The sequence below is a fragment of the Podarcis liolepis genome (genome assembly GCF_965112155.1).
Source record: "Podarcis liolepis genome assembly, chromosome: 5".
In the NCBI taxonomy this organism is placed as follows: domain Eukaryota; kingdom Metazoa; phylum Chordata; class Lepidosauria; order Squamata; family Lacertidae; genus Podarcis; species Podarcis liolepis.
In genome coordinates, this window is record NC_139556.1 from 70,196,992 (window position 1) to 70,217,114 (window position 20,123).

The 20,123-nt window shown below is 44.4% G+C and overlaps 1 long non-coding RNA gene across 3 annotated transcripts in view; it reads left to right on the forward strand.

The window, feature by feature from the left end:
• LOC310708377 overlaps positions 1-20,123 on the forward strand; it is an 86,263-nt gene that overhangs the window by 8,099 nt on the left and 58,041 nt on the right. For 2 of the 3 annotated variants that reach the window (XR_014526970.1, XR_014526972.1), the window contains exons 3-4: positions 1,412-1,499; positions 4,855-5,110. This is a non-coding gene — a long non-coding RNA (uncharacterized lncRNA). Of the gene's footprint in view, positions 1-1,411; positions 1,500-4,854; positions 5,111-20,123 lie in introns of those variants that run through there. The other variant, XR_014526971.1, reaches the window with a different exon arrangement.

Sequence of the window (20,123 nt, forward strand, 5' to 3'; positions counted from 1 at the left end):
AGTCAACACAGCCTTTTGTTCTTCTGGCACTGGTCCTTACCAATGCATACCTCTGGTATGAAGGAATGTATTGGGAAGACAGGAAAAATATATGGTACAATTCCTTTGGCAGAAAGATATCTGGGGATATCATAATTGGTTTCTTTACAAATATGCAGGATGAATGAGAGACAAAGAGGCAATCACACAGGCAGCTGGCAATTGCCCCATCTGAACATAATTTCTATATACCTCCAAATCACAATTGGCTATCTCCCATGGAGATTCAAACAGATGGTTTAGGATGTATTTGCACACACTTTTCCAGGTAAAACTTGTTTGAGCCCTCAGCTGGCAAGCACAAGTGACACACTTTCCAGCTGATTTGAAAGGCAGTGGACATTCAATGCTGTGTTGCCACACAGCAACCATTAGACCAGGGCTTGGCAGACAGCAGATTGATATATACAGTGGTACCTCGGGTTACATACACTTCAGGTTACATACGCTTCAGGTTATAGACTCTGCTAACCCAGAAATAGTATCTCGGGTTAAGATCTTTGCTTCAGGATGAGAACAGAAATCGTGCTCCGGCGGTGCAGCAGCAGTGGGAGGCCCCATTAGCTAAAGTGCTGCTTCAGGTTAAGAACAGTTTCAAGTTAAGAACAGATCTCTGGAACAAATTAAGTTCTTAACCCTAGGTACCACTGTATCTAGAAATTTGAGGTGGATCAGCAAGAGTTTTGACTCCCAATTGTTTAACAATAGTAACAGCAAAATGACTCCATCTCTCTCCCCCCCCCCCCAACACACACTCTCTCTCACACATACACGATTCCTGAAATCTTACATTGGCTCTTACATTGGCTATTGAAAGCTTACTATGAAGGTCAAATAGGAATAGGTTACATTTACGTTCTCAAACCATTAATCCCCCTTTCTCTGAACACTTTGGCTGAGTAAACACCACTTAAGAATATTTCAGAGGAAAACATGAAGGGAGCATTAACAAGAAATGTGTCACTGAAAGAAAACACTTCATATTCTCCAGGCTTTTAAATCTTTGTTAATAATAATAATAATAATAATAATAATATCTTTATTGTCATTGCCCCCTCTCGGGGACAACGAAATTACTTGGCTGCTCCATCCACCCAGGTAGGGCACTCCACACAAAATCAAATCAACTATAAAAACACTAATTAAAACAATACAGTATAAAACAGCAAGGAAGATTAGATGACTTTCAAAGTCCAGGCTTCCCATTCAGGGCCGAGATCGCTCTGGGGAAGAAGCTGTTCTTAAGACGGCTTGTTCTTGTCTTCATCGTCCTGTATCTCCGTCCCGACGGCAGGAGCTCGAAGAGACAGTGACCAGGATGCGATGGATCTTTTACTATGTCCAGTGCCTTCCTATGGCACCTTATTAACAGGTCTTGTGCATTCCTGCCCCCACCCGGAAGATATTCAGGTTTAGCATTTGTTGGATCCCAGGTGAAAGTCATTTTAGGTTCCAGAGCGGTAAGTAGCTGTTGAAACAACTTGCTTGTCCTTGTCATTTTACACTTTACACATAATAAGGATCCACAGAAAGGAATCTGTTTTGAAAATGCCTGAGGCTTGCATTTCCTTGTGGCCAACCTTCCAAGGGCCATATGCCAATGGTGGGTGGAGCAATAGATGTGACTCTTACCTTTGTTCAGTAGGCTGCAGCCCAGCCTCACAAAAGCCAGAGGTTTCTGCATGTACATAGGCCTGAGGTTTCCCACCCCTTTATAGATTGTAATGGGTTTATCATTTTGAAGAAGAGATGAGGGCAGATTGAACTCTGCATGAAAAAAATAGAGGAATCAAATTTGTAAAGCAAATTTAAGATGGCACTATCCCATCCAAACTGATGTAGATCATACTTGAGCTAAGCAGTGCTGCCATCTGTAGGTACAGGAGGAGACTGTTAGCACCTGCAGATGTGATGCAGAGAGAAGAGTTTTTCCACAACTGCCTACAGAGTTTTGTGAGAGCACAATATGCCATGGTCCATATTTTACTATGGACTCTCTAGGTAGAGGAAAGTCTCTTAGTGCTGACTGAATGGTGTTTAGTGTTTGCATCTGGAGTGGACTGTCTGGTAAAGCTGCCAGAATTTTACTAGCTAGCTCATCGCTCTTGTCCTTCCCCTTTGCTGTGGTGGTGGTGGAGGACTGTTCCCAGAGACTAATGGAATCCAATGGATTCCTGAATTCCTGTGGATAGAGCAGGAGACCCCGTTGAAGCTATGATATAATGAGACTCTTGACATGGTTGGTGAGCACCCTCTCCAGCACTACGAAGTCTATTCTGCATCTTGGTATACCAGAGACCTACAGCTGATAAAATACTCTAGACAACAGCTTGAGAGCACAAGAGGTGAAAGGCATATTGCAAAGTTGACTGAACATGAGTTAAAGCACATAATCATGCCTACTGCATGGTGGTGAGGGTGGTGAAGAAGGCCAACTTCTGTCATATTGAAAGCAGGGAGGAATTGACTTCCATGTTCACACTGTACAGATTTCTAGGTTTCTGTGCAAAGGCTTGTGCCAAAATTGATAAAAGTTCTGGCTTAGTGCTGCTGCCAGATATCAGCAGATGGGTTGCACTTGGATCCCATGTGTCTTCCAAGTAGCTCAAGAGAACATTTTATCATGGCAGCATTGAAAGTTACTCTGGAAAATGGTAACTGGCCCAGGTCCATCATCAGTGATGGGGCCGGATAGTACCCCTCTCCCTAAATGCCACAGGCAGGATTATGCTCACTGTGATCTGTCCATTACATTAGCCTAATTTCTTCCTTTGTCTTCAGCTGTAAAATACCATAAAACAGTTCTAAAATACAAATTCCAGTGGATGTATAAATCTGGTCTCTCTGTTTAAGAAATAAAACCTATCAGGTAAACCAAAGTTATTTGTGTGATTAAGCTGGGTTTTCCCCATTTGGCTATAAAATGTTTTACCCTCTAAGACAGTTTGATGGATGAGGTGATAAAGCATACCCAGAGTAACCTTGAAATATAGTTTTACATCATTTAATACACAGAATTCTACACAAAGTGGCAATTGGCTGAACAAATCATCAAATCTCCCATCCATCTTTATTGTTTTGTATTTAGGCCTAGATCCCTGCTCACATGCCAGATGGCAGCTGCAGCAGAGTTTCAAGTGTTAGCTGCAGTTGATGAGGTGATAACTGTCTCTTGAGGACAATGGCCAGATTGCATATTCCTTTCAGTTAGAGACTATTGCTTTTCACTAAGGCTACAATCCTAGTACACACTTCCTTTGGGAGTAAGCACCACTGGAACCTTACTTCTGAGTAGGTACGTAAAGGATTGCACTGTACATACCTAGTCTGTATGTAGTTAATTCAAAAACTGACAGTAGCAGCTAACTTGTGTTCAGCCTAATCATTTCTGTAGTGCTCACCAGCGAAATGAGCCCACAAAAGGAGGCATCCTGTAAACAAAGAGCTGCATAAAAGTCAGGTGAAAGTTACCTTCCTTTTCATTACTGCCAAAGATGCAGTCCAAGTGCATCCTAGATACCTTTTGCAGTGGTGCTATGGCATAGTTTGAAAACACATGATATAGCAGTATTGAACCTAAGCAGTTTGACTTGATCAGGGCCTGGATGGGAGATACCTTGGGAACTCTCTAAATGGTTTTTTTTTAAGTGTGTGTGTGTGTGTGAGAGAGAGAGAGAGAGAGAGAGAGATTATAAATGAAATAAAGAAACAACCATCACACAGGATGCTGTGGAGCAACTGCCAGATTGCACACAAGTGCACATGGTCCAAGAACTGTGCCTCAGGATCCTCTGTAACACAGCAGTGGATTGTGGGATGTAGCTTTCATCTCTGCTATGCAATATCTTTGGTAGGTGAAATGTCCTGATTGGACTTCCTTTGCTCCAATACATATTATCCCTGCAGACCAGATAGCATCTGTGATCATCTTAAATCAATTTTCTTTCCACCTTTGTCCAGAAGTACTGTCAGTGCTGGGGATACCTGTGAAATAACCTCCTGGCACTGACTGGATGGCTTCTGCCAGAAGTTAAAAAGTATATATGTTTACTTCTTGGGGGGGGGGGAGTTATGCTGCCCATTCCCTTTAATATGTGGATCCCTTCTCCAGTCTTCAGTGAATGGTTAGAAGTGGGGAGCAGGATAAATGTCCTTCTTTTCCTTCAACTCTGCAAGCAACCTCTGGATTCTTCCTGCTCCAGCAGCCAGGCAGCTGCAGATTTGCTTTGGGTTTTGTTTGCTTTTCAGATTTTCCCATGAATGGTGTAATCCAAATTAACACAACAAAATATGTGGGATGGGTTCTGATTGAGGGCAGCATCATGTGGACACTGCTCAGAAATCTTAGATTCAAACTCATGGTAAAGCCCAGTTTGGACAAGCTCATAATCCATGAGATATACTGTACCTACGGTGAAGGAGTGTTTGTTTCGTGTTAACAGGCAGATACAGGTGAGCTAGTGTAGCATAGTTTATAGCAGCAGCAGCAGCAACAACAACAACAACAAAATAACTTCCAATTTATATGTGTTGTTCATAGAATAACATTTCAGTACTTTTACCTCTCACAGGATATACCGTATTTTTTGCACCATAACACTCACTTTTTTCCTCCTAGAAAGTAAGGGGAAATGTCTGTGCGTGTTATGGAGGGAATGCCTATGGGTGGCATGCCTATGGATTTTCCTCCTCTAAAAACTACATGCGTGTTATGGTTGGGTGCGTGTTATAGAGCGAAAAATACGGGTACATAGCTATCTCCCAAAGATGTCTTATTTAAAGTAAATTCTCTTGTTTTTCTCCTGTTTCTCCTAGATTTCTAGGTGCAAAAGAGAATTATTTGCAAACAGATGAAAAACACCTGGCTCTGTTAAAAATAAATACCATTTACAAAACACAAGCTATATAATTAAGGTCTTAACATGCATTCTCTATGTCATGCGGGCATAACAGGATCGGAGTCAAACTGATAATACAACCTGCCCTGGTGTGAAAGTACAGCAGATCCGAAGCTGTGATGCTAGGGGGAAAAAATGAAGTTCCTTGTTAAATAAATATTAGGTGCTGTTAATCAATAGGCATGAATAGTGTTTGTAAAAGAGTGAGAACAGCATGTGGAAAGAAACCTGATAATGAGAATGTGCAAGGGCACAAGAGCAATGAAAGCTTTTTTAATGCCTAATTGCTGCCAAACCGACATTTTTGGATGTTCATATAGCTGGGGAACAAAGGTTTTCAGGGCTGTCTTTAGCATATGCACCACCAGGGTGCAAAGACCCACCCCCTGGGGGGGGGAGGTCAAAAGTTGTTGAACTTTTAAGGAAAGGAGCAGCAAAAACTACTAACATTGGGGGGGGGGGAGTGGCAGTGAAAACTCTGTCTTCTGTTTTTGCAATGATGCAAGATACTTTAAAGTTTTGATCCTAGTAGGGACAGTGGGTTCTATGGGTTCTGTGTCAGAAAAAACAATGATATGGAATAGCACTAGGAGGAATTGGGACCACACACAAACACACACACTTGTTCTAGTCATCCAAAGGCCCTGTTCATAAATAGTGCACTAAAGCCCTTAAACATGTGCAGGTTGGGGCAGAGCCAGCAGGTAGGACCTCAGTTCTTCCATTCATGGGTTCACTGGTACAAAGATGAATGAAGGTACAGGACTAAAAAACGAAGAAGTATTAGGCAATCTAGTTCAACTCTATGCTTGATGCAAGATATCTAGAGTTAGATGATGTACCAACAGTTGATGGTTCTCCTATCACAGTGCTTTGGGGAAGGGATTTCAATGCAGTATCACATTGTTGTCTGTTCTGTGCACTTAGCTAGTAATGCTTGCTTAGAAAATGCTGGAAATTCAAGTCTTTCTGCCTCTGTCTCATGCCCACACACCCATTCCTATCAAATCAGCTTTGCACTTAGTTTCTGCTACTTCTATTGAGCAGAACAGAAGCCTAAAGCTTCTTCACACACCCCAATTCATCATAACCGTAGCCTTTGCTTCCATCCTTCTGATATTTTGCATGTTACTTTCCCAGGGACATCTCTACCACATCTCTAGGAATTTTTTTAGAATAACATTGTTGCCTTGAGTTCAACCACAGGGAGCAAAGCAAATCACTTTTAGTTCTCCCCCAAATTAACTGCCTACCAAGTGCCTACCATAAGACCCTCTGAGCTGATCTGTAGCTTCTCCTGTCCTTTTTTCAAAAGAGGGAGAAGTCAGAAAAAAGAAATCCCCATCCCTTTTCTGAACAGAGAGAGTAAAAAGAAGAAGCAAGAAATGGATTCTCTTCCTCTGTCATTGCAGAATTTACAGTGGTAATAAATACGAAGATTTTAGGATTCTCCTATAACTATGAAAAGCAGGATTAGTAATAGAAGAAATTGTCAGTTGCATATTCTTAATCTGTGGAGTTCACAACCACAAAAGATAATTAAGCAAGCAAAAATACTGTGCATGAACTGTTGAAAAAGGGCTGAATGCGTTTATGTTCTTTTATTGCAACATTTATGGCCTTGCAAGTGATGATAAAGGTAATCAAATCTCATGCTTCAGAGCATATATTCAAGAGTCATTTTCTTCCCCCAAATGCAAAATTTGGCATTCAACAATGAGCTGGAGTCTATGTTGAGTAATTGCTTCCCTCAGAATAATCAGTTACTGGCCACAGGTGAATGCAATATGATGCAGTGCCCGATCTCTTTTAATAACCTTGAAATCAGGATTTGAGTTCTTACAAAAGGTGGATTAACAATGAAATATTTTGCTCAAACACCACAATCTTTGAGATGCACACTGCAGATACAACTCCTCCACTATCTTAACTAAAGCATCTTAGCTTCATTTGGAGGAAACAATAAAAGTGAAGGAGTTTTGTCCGACACTTCACATCTGCTGCTGCTTAAGGTGGTAGTTTGTCTTATATGTGACATCCGCTCTAGTGAGACATGAATTTACATAAGTAGGTTCAGTATACAAAGGTTACCCATATATAAGGTACCAAGTAAATAATTTTGATAAAGGTCTAGGTGGCATAGAATATTGGTTTAAAGTTTGGGAAGATTAATGTGCATGAGCTGCTCACTAGAGCTATGCTTTACTATCACCTACCTGTATGACAGGATGCAATTTACTTTCTTTGGTAGCAATCAATAGGAATCATTCACTTCAATGAGAAAGGGTAAAGGGGCTGAAGTTGGAGATACCTGGGAGCACCAGCTGCCCCAGCTCACAAAACTGAACGTTTCTCATTGAATTTCAGGGTAGAAAATAATCAGGTGAGTCTGGCCCTGGTGATCCCACCATTGGTAGAGGGAATAAGACCACTGTTCTCAGCCTTCATAGCTTTCTTGACTGAAGCTCTGTAAATGGTCCCCCAAAAGTTGAGAACAATTTAGCAGCATGTAATTAGGAGTTGTAGCACAGGAAGCTGGGTAGTTTGGCATCCTGTAAGCCAACAGAAGTGGTTATACTAGAGTAGTGATGGTGGTGAAAGACAAGTGTGCTTTATTGCTGCAGACCCATTGCAGGCATCTTCTCATATTTTATTGTGCAGGAGATCACAGGACACTCTGTACATGTGCCAGAGTAAAGCCTGATTATAATTCAGGGGATACCTCACCGATGGAAGAGGATTGGAGAGCCCCAGCGCCACTAGGAACCAATGAGATATGAAAGCTAGGAGCTAAATGGCACCTTATATCTAAGTTATGGGCACAACAACGGAATGCCTAGGTGCACTTTTTAAATAACAAGAATGCAAAGCTGGAAATGAATGAAGTGCAGCTAAAATCTTATGTTCATTTTTCACGTGGTCTGGTCCTCATCTGAAGACTGCGAAAAGCAAAGCCATGCTTCCCCTGCTCACCTCCCTAATATTCTTAAGAGGGTCTCTTCTCCAGTCTTCAGAGAGTGGCTGGAAGTGGGGAGGCAGAAAAAGGTCCTCCTTTCCTTCCACTGTGCAGTTTTAATCTGAAATCTTAGGCGCAGTACTGTGCCCAGAGCTCAGAAACAGCTTGCGCTAATGAAATTCCCTGTTGCAAAATGTGCCTAGAACAATGGGAGTTTCAAATGCTGTTAGCAACCCAGAGAGCCCCCTGTCACGGTCATGCAACCCAAATTGCCCAGCTCCTCCAGCACAGCACATCTAGAGCCCTGCCTCAGCCTCAGACCATTTCCCCTTTACCCCCAGATATAGAAACAATGTTGGGCCTGACAAGAAGTCCAGAGCCACCAGAGGGGGGCTTGCTTGGCAGCCAGGGGGCTGCACTGTCAGTGGTCTAGGGAAAAGCTAGAGAAGAACCATTTCCCTGAATGTGCTAAATTATTTACAATCCCACTTCAGAACTTCCCACTCAGTGAGGGAAGGTTGGAAGTATGGGTGACACCATTTCTGCTCCACAGGATGCACGAGTAGGGTTCAAGTGCCTTTTAGAACTGACATTGATTGTGCAGGGGGTGCTGCCCACTCCTCCTTCTGGATATTAAAGAAATTGGCCAGCCCTGATACAATGGTGGTTCCATTTGGGGTGATCCTGAACTCAGTTTTGCTCAATCATATGGTGCTTTGGGGGCCTCCACCATTACCTAATGATACATAAAGAGTATTTCAAAGAATTCCTGTTAATACATAGACTGCTGTGGTTTGGGAGATGGGAGAACAGAGGCAATTAACATACTGCATCACTTTAAGCAAAACGGTATATACTTGTAAATGGCCACCTTATGTGCTGATTCGGCAGCATCTCAAAATTGTGATCTATAAGCTTGGGACATCTGATCTATAGATGTCAATATGGAAACTGCAGGGATATTTGTAAACATGCCTAGCATTCTGTTGGAGAATTTGCTTCTGCTTCCAGCTGACAATAGTACGGCATGTACATAGCTTTGCGACAGCACATCAGTAGGCATTCAGTTGCTGCTCGGGGGCTCATAATGCACTGACTTACTATCTGAATGGCCAAGGCCTAGACTGATTAAAAATGTGCATTAATATATCATTGTTTTACATGTACTAGTTTTAAGATCTTGTTTTCCAAGCCACACAATGGGGCTCACTACATTTTTTACAAAGTTGGATTAAATACAGCACACAGCCTTGAGGCGCTTTAGAAGATCATGTCTGTAATTCATTGCGTGAACATGCTGATGCACAGACAAAGGTGAATTAGCTCCAGATAAAAATGCTTCAATGCTCTATTGAATAGTCAATTATTAAGCACATAATAGGACCTGTGGTTAGCAGGGCATAGTGAAGATGTGCACAGTCTGCAAAATTTATTTCTGAAAAGGAATAGTATTGGGCAATATTTAAAAGGCAGACAATGAAAATCATATTTGCACAGACATTTTTGAAATTGTTCATTGAAGCTACTTTTTACTATTACCTTGGATATCACTTTGTGTTTCTTGCACGGTTGCTATAAAATGTATTTTATTGCAGCCTAAGAAGAAATAATGGAATGCACTTTTATCTGAGACACAAATATTCTTACATTAATAAATTTTACCTGAAAAACAACTTACATTGCTTCTTAGAACTTGTTGGGTAAAACTGAATAAGTAGTAATTATATGTCAAGCGGTGGGGAAAGGTTACAGAATTCTACTGAGTGATGAATTATTATGTACTAACTAATGGGTGAAGGTTTGTGGATAATTTCTTTAGTAACGTAAAATAGTTTCATCTTTTACTTTGTACGAAAAAGTTCCTTGTTCCATAAAAAAGAAAACAAGAAGGCAGCATGAGACATCATCACTTCTGTTTGGGGAGCTATGGGCAGGATGCAAGTAAGCAGTTCTGCTTGTGAAAGAAGCTTTGGCTGCACAATGGAACTTCCCATTATATCACCAATAGTCAGCATGGATTTCTGAAAAATAAGTCATGTCAGACTAACCTGATCTCATTTTTTGACAGAATTACAAGCCTGGTAGATGAAGGGAACGCAGTGGATGTAGCCTACCTTGATTTCAGCAAGGCATTCGACAAGGTGCCCCATGATATTCTTGTAAAGAAGCTGGTAAAATGCGGTCTTGACTATGCTACCACTCAGTGGATTTGTAACTGGCTGACTGACCGAACCCAAAGGGTGCTCATCAATGGTTCCTCTTCATCCTGGAGAAGAGTGACTAGTGGGGTGCCACAGGGTTCTGTCTTGGGCCCGGTCTTATTCAACATCTTTATCAACGACTTGGATGATGGACTCAAGGGCATCCTGATCAAATTTGCAGATGACACCAAACTGGGAGGGGTGGCTAACACCCCAGAGGACAGGATCACACTTCAAAATGACCTTGACAGATTAGAAAACTGGGCCAAAACAAACAAGATGAATTTTAACAGGGAGAAATGTAAAGTATTGCACTTGGGCAAAAAAAATGAGAGGCACAAATACAAGATGGGTGACACCTGGCTTGAGAGCAGTACATGTGAAAAGGATCTAGGAGTCTTGGTTGACCACAAACTTGACATGAGCCAACAGTGTGACGCGGCAGCTAAAAAAGCCAATGCAATTCTGGGCTGCATCAATCGGAGTATAGCATCTAGATCAAGGGAAGTAATAGTGCCACTGTATTCTGCTCTGGTCAGACCTCACCTGGAGTACTGTGTCCAGTTCTGGGCACCACAATTCAAGAAGGACACTGACAAACTGGAACGTGTCCAGAGGAGGGCAACCAAAATGGTCAAAGGCCTGGAAACGATGCCTTATGAGGAACGGCTAAGGGAGCTGGGCATGTTTAGCCTGGAGAAGAGGAGGTTAAGGGGTGATATGATAGCCATGTTCAAATATATAAAAGGATGTCACATAGAGGAGGGAGAAAGGTTGTTTTCTGCTGCTCCAGAGAAGCGGACACGGAGCAATGGAGCCAAACTACAAGAAAGAAGATTCCACCTAAACATTAGGAAGAACTTCCTGACAGTAAGAGCTGTTCGACAGTGGAATTTGCTGCCAAGGAGTGTGGTGGAGTCTCCTACTTTGGAGGTCTTTAAGCAGAGGCTTGACAACCATATGTCAGGAGTGCTCTGATGGTGTTTCCTGCTTGGCAGGGGGTTGGACTCGATGGCCCTTGTGGTCTCTTCCAACTCTATGATTCTATGATTCTATGATTCTATGATTCCCTGTCCTCTCCTCTCCTGATGTGCTCCATACATGTCCAGTAAGTCTGCTCCAGAGGGTTGGAGGAACTCCCAGAGTAGATTTCGGGGTTGCAAGGGGGTCACATGAAGAGAGGAGAGGATGAGGAATTTCCATTGTGCACCTAAAACTAATTGCCACTAGCAGAAGTGTTTACTTGCATACCACAACATTCCATAGCCCCCAGTTCATGCACACATTAATTCATTTTTCAAAAGACTGCATAGTTTTTGAGGCAAAGGGAGGAACTGGAAGTTTTCAGGGGCTGAAGGTTCCTAAGACATTATTCCTTTTTGCCTTTGTTTCAGATTTTGGTCCCAGATAGCTGGTACAGTGGTGCCCCGCAAGACGAATGCCTCGCAAGACGGAAAACTTGCTAGACGAAAGAGTTTTCCGTTTTGGAGGTGCTTCGCAAAACGAATTTCCTATGGGCTTGCTTCGCAAGACGACAATGTCTTGCGAGTTCCTGCTGGTTTTTTCCCTCCCCCCCCCTTTTTAAGCCGCTAAGCCGCTTATCAGCTGATCCGATCAGCAGATAAGCCGCTAAAAGCTGCTAATAGCGCTAATAGCGCTAATCTGCTAATCCGTCAATGGGCTTGCTTCGCAAGACGAAAAAACCGCTAGACGAAGAGAATCACAGAACGGGTTCTTTTCGTCTTGCGAGGCACCACTGTATTAAAATAACTGATTACTGGTAGAAGACTACTATGTTTCTTTAATTTGGCCTTTATATTAAAGTGGGATGCCATTTCATTTTTCATTTCTTTGCTGAATTAACAAACCAAACTACCATTTCACCAGGGTGAATGCTGGTTACCTAGACCAGTGTTTCCCAACCTTTTTTGGGCAAAGGCACACTTGTTTCATGAAAAAAATCTCGAGGCACACCACCATTACAGCCCCGTGACGTCAGCGCGCAGCGTCACGCCGGGAGGGACATGAATTGCTAGCAAATTACATAATCACCTCCTTGAGGGCTGGCTCATCTTCTCCGAAGGCAGAACCCCATTAATTAACAGCACAGACTCACACCATAGCCAAGACGAGGGGGAAAATCCTCAGTCATGCACAGTCATGCACATGTGGGGGCTAAATGAGGACGAAGACCGGGCAGAGAGCAGGGTTCAAATCACCCCACCTGGCCAGGACAATCCCTGGGTGCTCCCTTGGGCCACTCGCCTGACCCACCTCGCAGGGCTGTTGTTGCGAGGATAACACGGGGAGAACCACGCGCGCCCCCGGGAGCTCCTTGGAGGAGAAAGCGGGCGATGAATGTAATGCACGAAATATATGAGAGGCGACCAGGTTTTGCAGGTGAGGGGCCCCCACCAGCCTCCACTTCCAACACCCGGCGCAACGACGCCGAAGTTTCCCCCCGGGCTCGGCTTGGGGAGCAGCGCTGCTCCCCCCCCGGCTCCCCTTCGCTCTCCCGGCTCTCTCTGCCGCCCACTGGGGACCCCCCTCACCTGCCAAGTCCGGAGCGCCGGTGGAAGTTGCATGCATGCATGCAGGGTGCCGCGTTGCCATTGCATTGCACTGCACTCCATGCAACGCCTGCACGCATGCATTGCCTTGCACGCACGCCAAGGGGTCTCCCCGTGGTCCGATGCGTCCCCTCCGGTGTGGATGCAGCATTGCAAAAATAAAAAAACCCCGACGCAGCCCTACCTGGGGGGCAGCCTCCGCCGCTCCGCCTCCGCGGGGATCCCCGGGCTCCATCCTGCCGCCCGATCTCCGCGGGGGCGCAGGCAGGCTGCGCGGGGTCTGCGCGGAAGAGCCCCTGCCTGTCCGGCCGCCGCCGCTGCGCTCATTCCATGGCCGGGAGAAGAGCGCTTCAAACAAAACGCCCGGCCCGCCAGGCCACGCTGGGAAACGTAGTTTGCGCACCCCGCGCGGGCGCGGAGCCCAAGGGCGAGGGGACTACGGATCCCGGCAGCCCCCGCACCGGGGACGGAGGGGGAGAGGCCGGGTGCAGGGATGGAGGGACGGGTGGGTGAGCGAGTGAGTGAGTGGCAGCTGCCAAGCCTTGGCCGAGAGCCAGGAAGGGCCTCCTCGGAGGAGGAGGAGGAGGGAGGCGCAGAGCGGGAGGGAGGGAGGGAACCCCAGGGGTCATCTAGTGACGGCGCCCCAATCGAAAATTTGACTTAAAAAAAAAATCTTTCGAATTTTTTAATTTTTCCCGCGGCACACCAGGCAACATCTTGCGGCACACTAGTGTGCCACGGAACAGTGGTTGGGAAACACTGACCTAGACAGCAAATGGGGAAAACACATTTAAGAATATATATATATATATATATATATGCTTTCGTAGATTTTCACGGGTACAGGAATGCAGGTTTTGGTGTCTTCGGGTGTCTTCCCGTGTAAGAGTTGGGGTGTCTAGGCGACGTTTCGACGAGGTCTCACTCGTCATCTTCAGGCTGGTGCTTTCGGCTTCTTGTTACTGGAACAGAGCAGGATCTCAGTGTTTGAGTTCCTATAAATACTGTTGAGGGGGTGAGGTGTATAGCCTCCAACGTTCTGGGCAGAGAGGAAGTTCCCAGGTTAGTGTGCCTTTTCTTCTTTTGTTCCTTAATTACTTGAGGGATATCTTGAGTGATTTCTTGAGTGATATTCTGAGTACCACTTAGGTGGGTCATTAGGTGTGGATTAGTTGCTAAAGCTTTCGTGTCTTGACCTCTTGAGCTTGTGAAGAGTTTTTCTGAGAAGATGGCTGTACTGCACTTAGTTGTGCTCTGGCTTGGCTTCGTGTATAGGGGCGAGCTGTGGTTTTGTGCCCTGTGCCAGCCAGATCTGTGTAGGGATTGCAGGGGGGTGCAGCATCCGGAGGTGCCACTATGGTTTGGCTACTGGATGGTTTCTGTAATTTATCTGTGGAGAGGGTCTGGGTTTGGGTCTGGTGTGGTTGATTGGTGATGGCGTTCTGTGTGCCTCTGGTTCTGGTGTCGGTTTTTGTGGGGAGGGCTAATTTCCAGATGTCTGGCAGGCGGGACGTGTCGTCACGCTTGTTCATGTTGTGAGGGTGTTTCTCTATCTCGATGGCTTCCATGATTATTCTCTTGTGGTGATGTTCCATGTTAAAGAGCAATTTGGAATCCATGTTAAAGAGCAATTAGAGAAACACCCTCACAACATGAACAAGCGTGACGACACGTCCCGCCTGCCAGACATCTGGAAATTAGCCCTCCCCACAAAAACCGACACCAGAACCAGAGGCACACAGAACGCCATCACCAATCAACCACACCAGACCCAAACCCAGACCCTCTCCACAGATAAATTACAGAAACCATCCAGTAGCCAAACCATAGTGGCACCTCCGGATGCTGCACCCCCCTGCAATCCCTACACAGATCTGGCTGGCACAGGGCACAAAACCACAGCTCGCCCCTATACACGAAGCCAAGCCAGAGCACAACTAAGTGCAGTACAGCCATCTTCTCAGAAAAACTCTTCACAAGCTCAAGAGGTCAAGACACGAAAGCTTTAGCAACTAATCCACACCTAATGACCCACCTAAGTGGTACTCAGAATATCACTCAAGAAATCACTCAAGATATCCCTCAAGTAATTAAGGAACAAAAGAAGAAAAGGCACACTAACCTGGGAACTTCCTCTCTGCCCAGAACGTTGGAGGCTATACACCACACCCCCTCAACAGTATTTATAGGAACTCAAACACTGAGATCCTGCTCTGTTCCAGTAACAAGAAGCCGAAAGCACCAGCCTGAAGATGACGAGTGAGACCTCGTCGAAACGTCGCCTAGACACCCCAACTCTTACACGGGAAGACACCCGAAGACACCAAAACCTGCATTCCTGTACCCGTGAAAATCTACGAAAGCAAATATATATATATATATATATATATATATATATATATATATATATATGAATTGCATTTGATTCCATCCATAGTTCAATGGTAGAGTATATATGCTTTCCAGGCAGAAATTTCCAGGTTCAATCCCTGACATCTCCAGTTAAAAGAATCCAAGGTAGCAGATACGAAAAGATCTCCAATTGAGACCTTGAACAGCCACTGCCAGACAGAGTTAATCATGCAGCTCCAGATAAACCAGTGAACTGAATTACTACAAGACAGCTTTGGATGTACCTAATGTGTGAAAGACTATCCACTATACAAGCAACTCTCTGTTGAGTATAGTTCACATTTTGTGACCTTACATACAAAGACCAAGTACCTTGCCAAATAAACAGTGAAAGTATACCTGGCAATGGCAACAACGACACCCTAGCTACGCAACACCCTGGTCACTGAAGTCTGCTGTTGTCTCTTTTCTGATATCAGCTGAAGATAGGTTTCTTCCCCCTAAGCCTTAGATTTTTTAAATATTTGATCATAAAGAAAATGATGGCAAGCGAAAATGAACTAATTGCTTTGCTTTCACTACTAAGCTATCAGCATTGTTTCAAATAACTGCAATAATGTTTTATCAAGCATGCGTTAACATAAACAGCAATGCTAACATATTGTTGGACCTATACTTTGTTAAAAAGTTGTGTGAGCTAATTCAAACCCAAGTGTTAGATGAAATGCATGGATCCAGTTGCAACACATTCTTTGCTCAAGTCTTCTCCCCAGTGCCATTATACAGTGGCGTAGCATGGGCAAGTAATTTGTGCCCCCTAACCCGTGGATTTTAGCACTCGAGTGTGAGCGCCCCCCCCCAGATGTTGCGCCCAGTGCGGCCGGCCCCCCCTGCACCCCCACGCTACGCCACTGCCATTATATCAACATCCAATGTTGTAAGTTTATATTCAATAAGTCAAGAAAGAAACTTTACAATATTTTGGCTCCTTTAATATTTTTATTGCTCCCAAACAATAAACGTAATCCAACCTTTTCTGCCACAACACTTCTTATCCAAAATTAATAAGGTGTTTGGACTTTGACATTTTGGCAACATCCTTGACTTTATTTAGCCATATATAATGAGTTCCTCCATTATCTCTGTTCCCCAGTATTATTCCATGAGAAATTTATAATGGCCAGTCAATCTACTATTCAGACTTTTAGACTTTCTTCTTCTAGAATTCTCAAATGCTGTAAGAGCTGAGTAGCTGGATCTGTACCTAGAGATTGGAGCAGAATAATGAGAAATTTCAAATCTATATTTTCTCTTTTTTTGGTAGATGAAACTGATCTTCTTATTGCTTACTGATTTGTTAGTGTAAAACACTCTTTTGGAAGCTTTGACCTGTGCTGACATAATAGTTCACTCCATCTGGCTTAATCTTTTCCAAGTTTCCTACAAAATGTTGGCATTTCAGAACTGTGAAAATTGGTCCTGTGAGAAATCTCCATTTAGGTCAGATGCAGTAGAAGACATTGATGTCTGTGGCAGAAAATACAAAAGGGACCTTTCCTCCATTGTAGTGAAACTATAATAGTAAGCTAACAGACATTTTCTTTCTCTTTTAATAGTACCTCTAATGTTGCTCCTAATGGTAAGGCCAGCTCTGGGTCAAATTTTCGTTTTTTATTTTTTGCTATTTGGATCTAGCAATATACCATAGACTGAAACTGGGGCGGTTTTTAAGTTCGTAAGATCAGCACTTCCCATTTCGTCAGGTTATTCAGCTTCCATGGGGGTGAGAAAATATTTAAGTGGAATTATTGTTTTGGTGGGGTTGTTTGCTAATTTCTTCACAAATCTTTCTTCCAGTACAGTGGAACCTCGAGTTGCGGACGTAATCCATCCCCGAGGCACATCCGCAACTCGAAGTGTTCGCATCCGGAAGTGCTTCATTTGCGCACGTGCACAGTGTGATTTAGTGCTTCTGCGCATGCACGAGCGGCGAAACCCAGAAGTAACCATTCCGGTACTTCCAGTTTGCCGCGGGACACAACTTGAAAAGACGTAACCTGAAGCGGACGCAACATGAGGTATGACTGTACTAAACAAATATGCAACAGCTTTCTGTTCTTTTCATCATCTTAAGTCCCTTCATCCTGCTCTTTTAGAGACACCAACTGGCTCATGATTTTATTACACAGGAAGATAGGAGCCTGACTTATACTGAGTCAGACCATTGGTCCATTTAGCTCAATATTGACTACACAGTGGTACCTCAGGTTACATATGCTTCAGGTTACAGACTCTGCTAACCCAGAAATAGTGCTTCAGGTTAAGAACTTTGCTTCAGGATGAGAGCAGAAATTGTGCTCCGGCGGCAGCAGGAGGCCCCATTAGCTAAGTGGTGCTTCAGGTTAAGAACAGTTTCAGGTTAAGAACAGACCTCTGGAACGAATTAAGTTCTTAACCTGAGGTACCACTGTACTGACTGGCAGCAGAGGTACTCCAGGATTTCAGGCCGGAGTCCATCCCAGTCCCACCTGAAGATGCTGAGGATTGAACCTGAGACCTTCTTGCAAGGCAGATACTCCACCACTGAGCTATAGCCCTTATCAATAAAGTTCTAACTCCGAAATTCAAATACCCAAGTGTCTTACATTCTGCAGTGGGAAAAACGGTTATATTGCACACACTTAGTTAATTGCACAATTGTGACTAAATGTGAAGAGTTTTAGTATGCTGTCCAAATCTCCGAATGCCTCTTATGTTTTTCAGCTTTAGTTCCCCACTTAGAAGAAGCAAATTTCTAAGGCAAGCTGTGTTTCAATTGGCAGAAACTCTGGCCAAAAGAACTAAAAGATTTTTGCCGTTGTAGATAAGAAAAGATCCTCTGAATGGGCCAGCTAATTTAGGAAGGGAAACTGGAGCAAGACAGCTGTATTTGAGAAAGCAATGCACCATTTGTTCGGTTGCAACAATATTGGGATGCAATGAATGAAGCTGGATACTGCTGTATTTGGAACATTCCCAAATTGTTACGATTTGCTCTCCGTCCTTCCCTTCCTGCTGCCTGGGCTCTCAAGGCCCTGGAGCCCAGCCTGCCTTGCTACTGCGTCCCCGGCCCTCTCACTGAATAGCCAACGCCCTTGCTGAATGGCTACCTGGCCAACACTCACTTACTCCTTGCTCAGTGTGCAAGTGGGTGCGGATGGAGGAAAGCGGGCAGGCATTGACCCCAGTATGGCCTGGCCCAAAACTCCTCTCTGTGGGTGTCAGGGGGATTCGCCTGCCAAGGGCTGCATCAGCTGGCTGGGCTCCCCCTGTACAGATGGGCAGGCGATGCAGCGTGGCCCCGCTTGGCTCCGGGGGGGGGGGTGCTTTGGCGGCAAGGGCTGGGCTGGCATGGTGGGCTCCATTCACTCTCTGCATCCTGCCCCTTGGTACACACCTGCCTGTCATGGGCACCAGAAAACCATGCTACGCCACTGTGGTGCATATGCGTTGTATTGTTACACAAGCCTGGTGCCTGCCCCCTCTCTCCGCCAAGCAGTGGCAAATGCGTATAGGATCTTAGGCGCCCACACAGGGTCTGTGTCCCTTTGGGGAATGGGAGACAGGACGAAGACTGTCGTGCTTTAAGAAATACGGTTTGATTCACATATTTACACCTTCAGTCTGCATGGGGGGGGGGTCCAGATCTTACAGCGTGGCCCAAAGCATTGCAGGCAGTCCTTCCTTCTCCCTTCCCAAGTTTTATCTCACTCCTTCTTCCTCTTTCTTCTTCCCAGAAGTCCCTTGCCCTCCTCCAGAGCAGTTACCTTGGCAGCCTTCCAAATCTCCAGTCTCTGGTCACACCTGGAAAAAGAAGTTCCATTGTCTTCTTAATGACCCACAGTGGTTCTCCCAACAGCCCTAGTTTGGCCAGGCTACCCAGGAATTCCTTCGCAGCTTATATTCTCTCTTCATTTCACAACCCCAAATCCTAACATTTATTAATTTTAGTGTTTAGGAGGACACCCCCCCCCCAAGTTCTGTAACAGTATTTAGGAGTAGCGTTGCTCCCAATGTTTCAGACCCTTGATTTTTTCCACATTCAGGGGGTTTGTTTGGGGGGAAGGTGCTGACCAGATGGGCAAGGTATTATTATTAGGTGGGGAATGGAAACTTTGGTACATGAGGTAAGTGGCACTTTAAAAGATGAGGTGGTCCAAGGGCTTCCCAATTCCCTCTTTGTTTTTGTTTTTTATCCAAAGCTCTGGACTGCACTCACACAGCAGTTTATTCCATTTTTACGATGTTTCTCTAACGGTTAATTTCTACATTATATTTGAGCTTTCAAATGACGTAAAAGCTGCTTCCAGAAATCTAGCAGAATATAGTGTAAGTTTAGTGCTCATTTCCATGTTAATGGCTTCCAGAAAATATCCATTTGCAACCCCATTAAACCAGAAAATCACAGAAGTAAAGTGATGAAATTAGGGGTGATATGCCAGCGTACAGATGTTTCCTGCCATTTTCATAGGGGAACAGAACTTTGCTTCAGGATGAGAACAGAAATCGTGCTCCGGCGGCGTGGTGGCAGCAGGAGGCCCCATTAGCTAAAGTGGTGCTTCAGGTTAAGAACAGTTTCAGGTTAAGTATGGACCTCTGGAACGAATTAAGTACTTAACCCAAGGTACCACCGTACTCCACTATATTTCCAGAAGCAGCTTTTCAATCATGTGAAAACTCAAATTCAATGCAGAAATTAACTGCTAGGGAAATGTTGGGTAAATGGAATAAACTGTTGTGGGGCTGCAACCCAGGTGAGTGCCTGTTAACTTCACAGCTTCCTTGCACTTTGAAAGGAGGTAGCAAAAGCCCCTGTGATGATGCTTTGAGTGATGCTGCAGCATTCCCAGGCATGGTATGGAAAAAGATGGTTTCCTGTATAGGTCCTGAGTAATATTCTGCAAGGAAAAATGTACTGTACCACTGTATTGTTACCATAGTGCCATTTAAGATGGCAGATTGGGGCTTATATGATTCAATACTTCTTCAAACCCACCCCCCTCAAAAAAGAGATTTCTGTGTGTACAAAATTGGATGTCAGTGAAAAGGGTACTTATGTGGTCTTTTA